We start from the raw sequence: 6,752 nt of genomic DNA, 5'->3' as shown, positions 1-6,752 counted from the left end.
TCCTGTTTATCCCAGGCAGTGATAGTCCCCTTGCTTCTAAGACCACATGTGGTCTACTATTGCAAAATCTGCTTATGGCTGATGCCCCTTGAAGTCTCCACAAGGGCCTGACTCAGCTGAAGGTTCACCGTCCACTCTCCAAATGGGCTCTGCCCAAGACGGCCAGAGTCGTCACTGTTGTCATTTGTAATCCATCTGGAGAGGGATGAAGATGTCCCGGAGCCACTCAGTTCATGGACTCAGGGATGCAACAAGCTCTATCTAGAAAAATCCTGGAAGTGGGGACTGGTGGTGGGTGGGCGGGGGTTGTCACTGTACTCATTCATTCAACAAATACTGAAAACTCTGTACCAGGATTTGGTCCAATAACAATCTGATCACAGCTGGAGGAAAGGCTATAGGTCAGAGTTGAGAAAATTATAAGGTGAGCTGTGGGCGTTGGCTGAGCATCAGTCAGGGTCCAATTAGGAAAAATTTGGCCATGCCAGGTAGTTCAGAAGAGGGAGTTTAATATAAGGAACTAGTTACAAAGGTGTTGGAAAGACTGAAAAATAAAAACGGAGGATGGTGGGACACCCCAGAGATTAGGAAGTTAGAAGTCACTGCCATTCCCAGGGCTGGGGGAAGACATGGTGCTCCCAGGAACCTCGACTACCTGCAGAAATTTGAATCATGAAGGCAGCTGCCAGCAGAGCTGGGCCCAGAGTAGATGAGGAGAAATACCTGGCTGCTCCTCCTTTCAGTCTCTTGTTGGTACCTCTTATGGCCAAATCCAGCTGGAATTCAATTGGCAAAAAAGTTTAAGAAATGTAATTTGCAGTGGTTAGCACCCTCCCCAACATGCACACACACACATACGCACTGCAAAATACAACAGGGAAAGGCTAGGGAATGGATCTGAGAGCAACAGGCAAATGCCCCAGTGTGTGAGGTGCATGTTCAAGCCTATATGTGATGTGAATGCTCAAGAATAAGCATGTGTATTAGCCTCAAAGGTATGTCTGCAGAGTGTGCTTGTGTGTGTTTTAGTGTGACCGTTCAAGGGTATGTATGTATCAGATGGATAACAAGCTTTATACCTGTGTGTGACAGGAACGAACACCCAAGTGTTTTTGTGTGATGCGAACATTCAAGGCTATGTGTGCATGTGATGAGAATATTTAAAGCTCTTGGGGGACGTGTGTGTGCGTGCTGTGAATGTTCAGGAGGTGTGTGTGTAATGTGAATGTTCAGAGCCGTGTGATGTGATATTCATCCAAGGGGTGTGTGTGTCAGGGAGTGTGTGTGTGTGACAGTGTGTGTGTGTGTATGAGAGACAGAGAGAGAGAGAGAGAGAGAGAGAGAGAGAGTGTGGTGAGAAGACATAGGGATGGAAGAAGAGTGCAGAGAAATGTTCCCTATTTCCATGGAAGGAAATGTGGCCATTTGTCTTCGTTGGGGACAGAAATGTATACTAAACTTATCCCTAATAGACAGACTTTTTCATCCAAATGAGTTTCAAAGTAGCCACCTTAAGAAGTTAAATTCTTACTGTATTGATGCAGCCATGGCCCAGCAAAATTTTGGGGTCTGATTTAATAGTCCATCTATGTGCCCAACAAAAAGTCTACAATCATTACTCATAATCACATATTCTTATTCGCTGAGGCTAGAATGACCCAACTTAATCACTTAATCATTCATCATTCCCATTATTGGCTTAACAACTTCTCCAAAACCCAAATCTCTCTCCTTTTAAGAAAAAAAAAAAGGAAATTTGTCCATCCTTGAGGCTAAGCTTCCCTTGCATGCATGCGTTAAAATACAAGCTTCATTGCTGGATAATTAGCTGTTGTGGATGGCAGTGTGCAGGGTGCTACAGAAACTACTAGGAACCAAAGGAATACTATGGAGTCTACAGAATTCCATCATATACACATTTGATTTTTATAAATTCAAACTATTACAGAAGGAATTTTAAAGGTGAGACAAACAATACTGTAAACAGTGCAGGCATTTTTATCCACTATCTTCTTTCGTGGGCTCCTGCTCTGGAGTTAGCCTGGGATGGATAAGGCGACTCCATCTAGGACTCTGAATGTCTGTCTTTGTGCGAACATCTCGCATTTGGTGAAATTCAGAATCCTTTTCATATTCTCCCAAACCGCTCCATTCAAGCCTCTGAGGGATGGGGCACAGACCTGCAGTCAACTGCCCTTCAGGGACAGGGACAGGAATCTTGGTATTTTCTACACCATGGCCCCTGAACACAAGCCAACTGGTTAATCTTGTGCTCATCCAAATAAATCATGATTGGTTCCACCTCTAGAAGAAACACTGGCCATGTTGGATTCCCGGAGAGGCCTGGCCAGTCACCAATGTGTTACATTTCTAAAGGATATTTCCGTGGTAACTTTAGTCATAGATGATTTGTGACCTATACAGTGACTTTAGAATCCACCCCTCAGGTAAGATGTGATTCTGCACAAGACATCATGGAACTCATTCTCTTGCCTTCAGACAAAACTACTCTTGAGCTGTCTTGGACAGTTAAGAACTTACAACACTGTAAAGTAATTCCCATGTGCACTGCACTCCAGCCCCACCGAGTTTCTTCTAGGCTTCTCTGGGCTTTGTGCATGTGATTCCTACTCTCCTCTATTCCCTGACTCCCTCCCCTCTCTTCTGAGGCCTGCTCTGAGGCCCTCACAGGGCTGGAGCACAGCGCAGCTCCCTTTGGCTTGTTGACAGGCGTGGTTCCACCCCTACTCTCAGCACTAAACTGAAGATGTTGGCCAAGAGTATTTTGATCTCCATTTTATTCTGAGTGCTTGGCTGTAAAGCAACCTCCTCCACAAATATTTGTTGAAGGGTTAACCGGGATATTTCAAGAATTCTCTTTGAGATTTTTCCTTGTCATCAAGATGTACTATCTTGTAGAAAATGTGGTAAGGTGATTGACAAATGGAAAACGACTAATCTATGGGACTATTTAGAACTGACCTTATTTTTAATGACATTTGTTCTTTATTTTTAATACTCATGGAGATTCTCACCGACTGTTACCAATTAGCTTTCCCAAATTGAGCTTTAACTGTTGATTTTTGTACTAAGAAGTAGCATCTTCAAAAAAAATTCAGTTTAATATTTAATAATCCTAAATGTCAAGGAACTCTTCCCATGTGTAACTTCTCAAAATTCCTACTGTTGCAATTTAAAGCTTGCTTACTTCCTCTAATTCAGACCAAGATGACTAATCGACGTCCTCTGTATAAGTCATATACAGACTCAAAAACCATGACTCTCATCATTCTCTTCTCCAAGTTCAAATAATTTCAATCCCTTCAGCCTCACCGTTCTCCATGTCAATCCTCTTCGTGTTCTCACAAATCACCCCAGTTCAGGCTTTCCAAGGGGTCCACGAGCCTGCAGATTGCTCCTCCATGACCAGTTCAGGAATTCCATGATCCAAAGGCAGGGTCCAGGCAACATGGGACAATGGGTGGCTTTAGAATCACATAGCTCTGGGTTCAAATCCTGGCTCTGCCAAGCATTGACTGAGATCTTCACAGGATCTCCTCCCCTCCCCAAGTTTGTCTGCGGATCTAAAAATACCACACAGGACCAACATAATTCTTAGGTGAGTCAGATTATGTTGTGGACATGCAGGCCTAGCACAAGGCTACATTAAGTGGTCATAACACATGGCAGTCTGGGTCCCCTCCCCTTCCAAGGGCACAGCGTCTATCTGTGGCACTCCCTGGAGCTGATGCACGGAGGTGGATAGCCATGAGTGCCCCACATCTATCTTGGTTGGCTGCAAGCCAGCTCCGGGGACTCTGCTCAGCCTGAGATAAGAAGCTTCTCCAAGGGCAGCAGCCTAAGGCCAGGTGCCATGAAGGTTTCCAGAGACAGCCTACTTCCAGAAGAGCAGATGCCAGGCAAACCCTGCCACCTTGTGGTGCTCATGTGTATGAGCCTACTCCAGCTGTCCAGCTGCCTTCCACTCTGGACCCCCATCTGGTTTCTCAGTCTGGGGATATCCTCTCTCTCCTTTTCTCAGCCTGATCTACCCCAAGGCTTTCTGACCTGGAGGTGTGTCCCAAACCCCTTAGACCCAGGGCGTTCTCAACTTTGTCTATTAGCCCTGTCATCCCCAAAGGCCCTAGCCTCAGTGCCCTCATCTGACTGTATTAGGAAAGTTTTACCCTACTGGGCCAAAGGAGAACCTGGGAGTCTCTCTCCCCTACCCACCTTAGCCACTTAGCAGCTACCTGGGGCCTGGTATCTGACACTTGGGCAATCACTGCTCTGTTTGTACTGCCAAAGCCTCTGAATAAAACCTGGGGCCAGCTTCTCAAGCCCACTTCAGAGTGGCTTAGGTTAGGGTGGCTGGGATGTATGTGTGCACATGTGCACCTATGCCTTGCTCTAGGCTAGTAAGACCCTCCCTGGCGGTGCCTACCTCCTGACTTGCAGGGGACCTCCCAGCCCCAGCCCCTCAGCTACAGCAGTGATTCAGCTATCTGGACCTATCCCTGAGCCTTTAACAGCACCTATTCTGGCCACAGAGAGAACACTTTCCTCCTTCACTCCCTGTTTTAAGCACCGAATTGCCAAGGCAGGTGAAAGGTAACTGATAGCCTAAAGTGACTGGCCATAATCCAGGCTCTGTGGGCTTCTAGAAAATAAAGCGGAGAAGGGCAGAGGCTGAGGTTACCCTGAGATTTCAGGCAAACAGGCTTTATCTTGCTATGTGTGTTTGAAGCTTAGTGATCTGTGAGCTTTCAATAATTGGGTTGCTGACCTTTCAGCTGCACTCCTTTTCCTCTGTTGGGGTAATAGAACGGGTCAGCAAATCCATTGTTTTTAGTGCCCATAAGCCTGTGCTTAACAGTGGCTCTGGATTTCCTGGCCCAGGGTGGGACAGAGCTAACATGCCCAACCAGTTGGCTGCGGCTGGCTATGGGACTGACCTGCCACACATCCATTTTGAGATCAGCTGATGGAATCCATTAATGTCCAAATTACTCACATCCCTTTCCAAATAGGTCAGAAATACTTGGTTGCCACAATGTATAACCTAGAAAAGGTGAGAATGGGAGCTGTAAAAGCTAAAGATGTTACAGCTAAATGAAGAATTCAGGAGCCTAAGTATGTTGGAATGAGTGAAACATTTACTGAGTGTTTATAACAAGCGACACATGGTGCTAAGTACTCTCACATAACTTATCACATTACCTGAGTAGTATCATCTTCATTTTATAGATGAGAAAGGTAAGGTTAAGAACTACCTTTGGGCCGGGCGTGGTGGCTCAAGCCTGTAATCCCAGCACTTTGGAAGGCCGAGACAGGCGGATCACGAGGTCAGGAGATCAAGACCATCCTGGCTAACCCGGTGAAATCCCGTCTCTACTAAAAAATACAAAAAACTAGCCAGGCAAGGTGGCAGGCGCCTGTAGTCCCAGCTACTCGGGAGGCTGAGGCAGGAGAATGGCGTAAACCCGGGAGGCGGAGCTTGCAGTGAGCTGAGATCCGGCCACTGCACTCTAGCCTGGGCGACAGAGCAACACTCCGTCTCGGGGCGGGTGGGGGGTGGGGAAAAAAAAGAACCACCTTTGTATATTTGTATACAGGTGTAGGTTTGCATTCTGGCCATACTTCTTACTAGGAAGTAACTCTAAGTAAGCTAACTAACTTGAATTTATTTCTCATGTAGAAAATAGGGATAAAGATGCCTGCCCTGCTGGTTTAAATAACAACATAGGTTGTAAGTAAGGGTGCTCACACGGCTCTTGGCACTCAGGAGTCACTACACTGTCATCAACAGTAGCAGTAACTTAACTGAGGTCATAAAAATTCAAATCCAGGTTTTTTGACCCCCAAGTCTAGTGCTCATGGGGAAAGGAGCTAATTAGTACACAGTTTCTGAAGTCCAATAGGTACAGATGAACATTCCTAACCCCAAAATCCAAAATGCTCCAAACTCCAAAACTTTTTGAGGGCCTCAAAGACACCACAGGTGGAAAACTCCACACATCAAGTACTTAACACAAATCTGGTTTCATGCACAAAATTATTTAAAATATTGTAAAAAATTACCTTCAGCCTGTGTGTATAAGATGCATATAAAACATACATGAATTTCATGTTTAGATTTGGGTTCCATTCCCAAGATATCTCATTATGTACAACGCAAATATCCCAAAATCCAAAAAAACTTGAAACCTGAAACACTTCTGCTCCCAGGCATTTCAGATAAGGGATATTCAACCTTTATAAGAGCCAGATTAACAACTAATTATCCTATAAAGTGTTAAGTGTAGAAGCACATACAAGGCATGGAACTGGCCCAGCAGGAAGTAATCCTTAAAAATAAGTTACCATGAAAACAAGTTTGTAAGCAGGGCAGTAATTTTCTCTGTAGAACCAGCAAAGGTGAAAACCAGGAGACTGGAAATCATTTGTGAAAACGAGGACCAAGAGGTGGAGGCTAAACCTTAACAATGGAAGGATCCTTACAGTGAACTGGTTGGTCTGTTGTACATGTTACACACACACACACACACACACACACACACACACACACACAGAGTGGCATTTCTCCTCTTAGGTTGTACAAACACACTTCAAACTGGAACTCCTAATCCCCACAGCACCACACACATTACGCTCTCCTCCCACACTGAGAACATCGCCTCTTATTTTGTTCTCTGGCAATCTTCCCCCAAAGGATACACTAGAAACAATTTTTTGGTCATGTTTGGCAGCCA

This window comes from Colobus angolensis, unplaced genomic scaffold (genome assembly GCF_000951035.1).
Source record: "Colobus angolensis palliatus isolate OR3802 unplaced genomic scaffold, Cang.pa_1.0 Scaffold278, whole genome shotgun sequence".
NCBI lineage: Eukaryota > Metazoa > Chordata > Mammalia > Primates > Cercopithecidae > Colobus > Colobus angolensis.
This window is presented reverse-complemented; position numbering follows the sequence as displayed.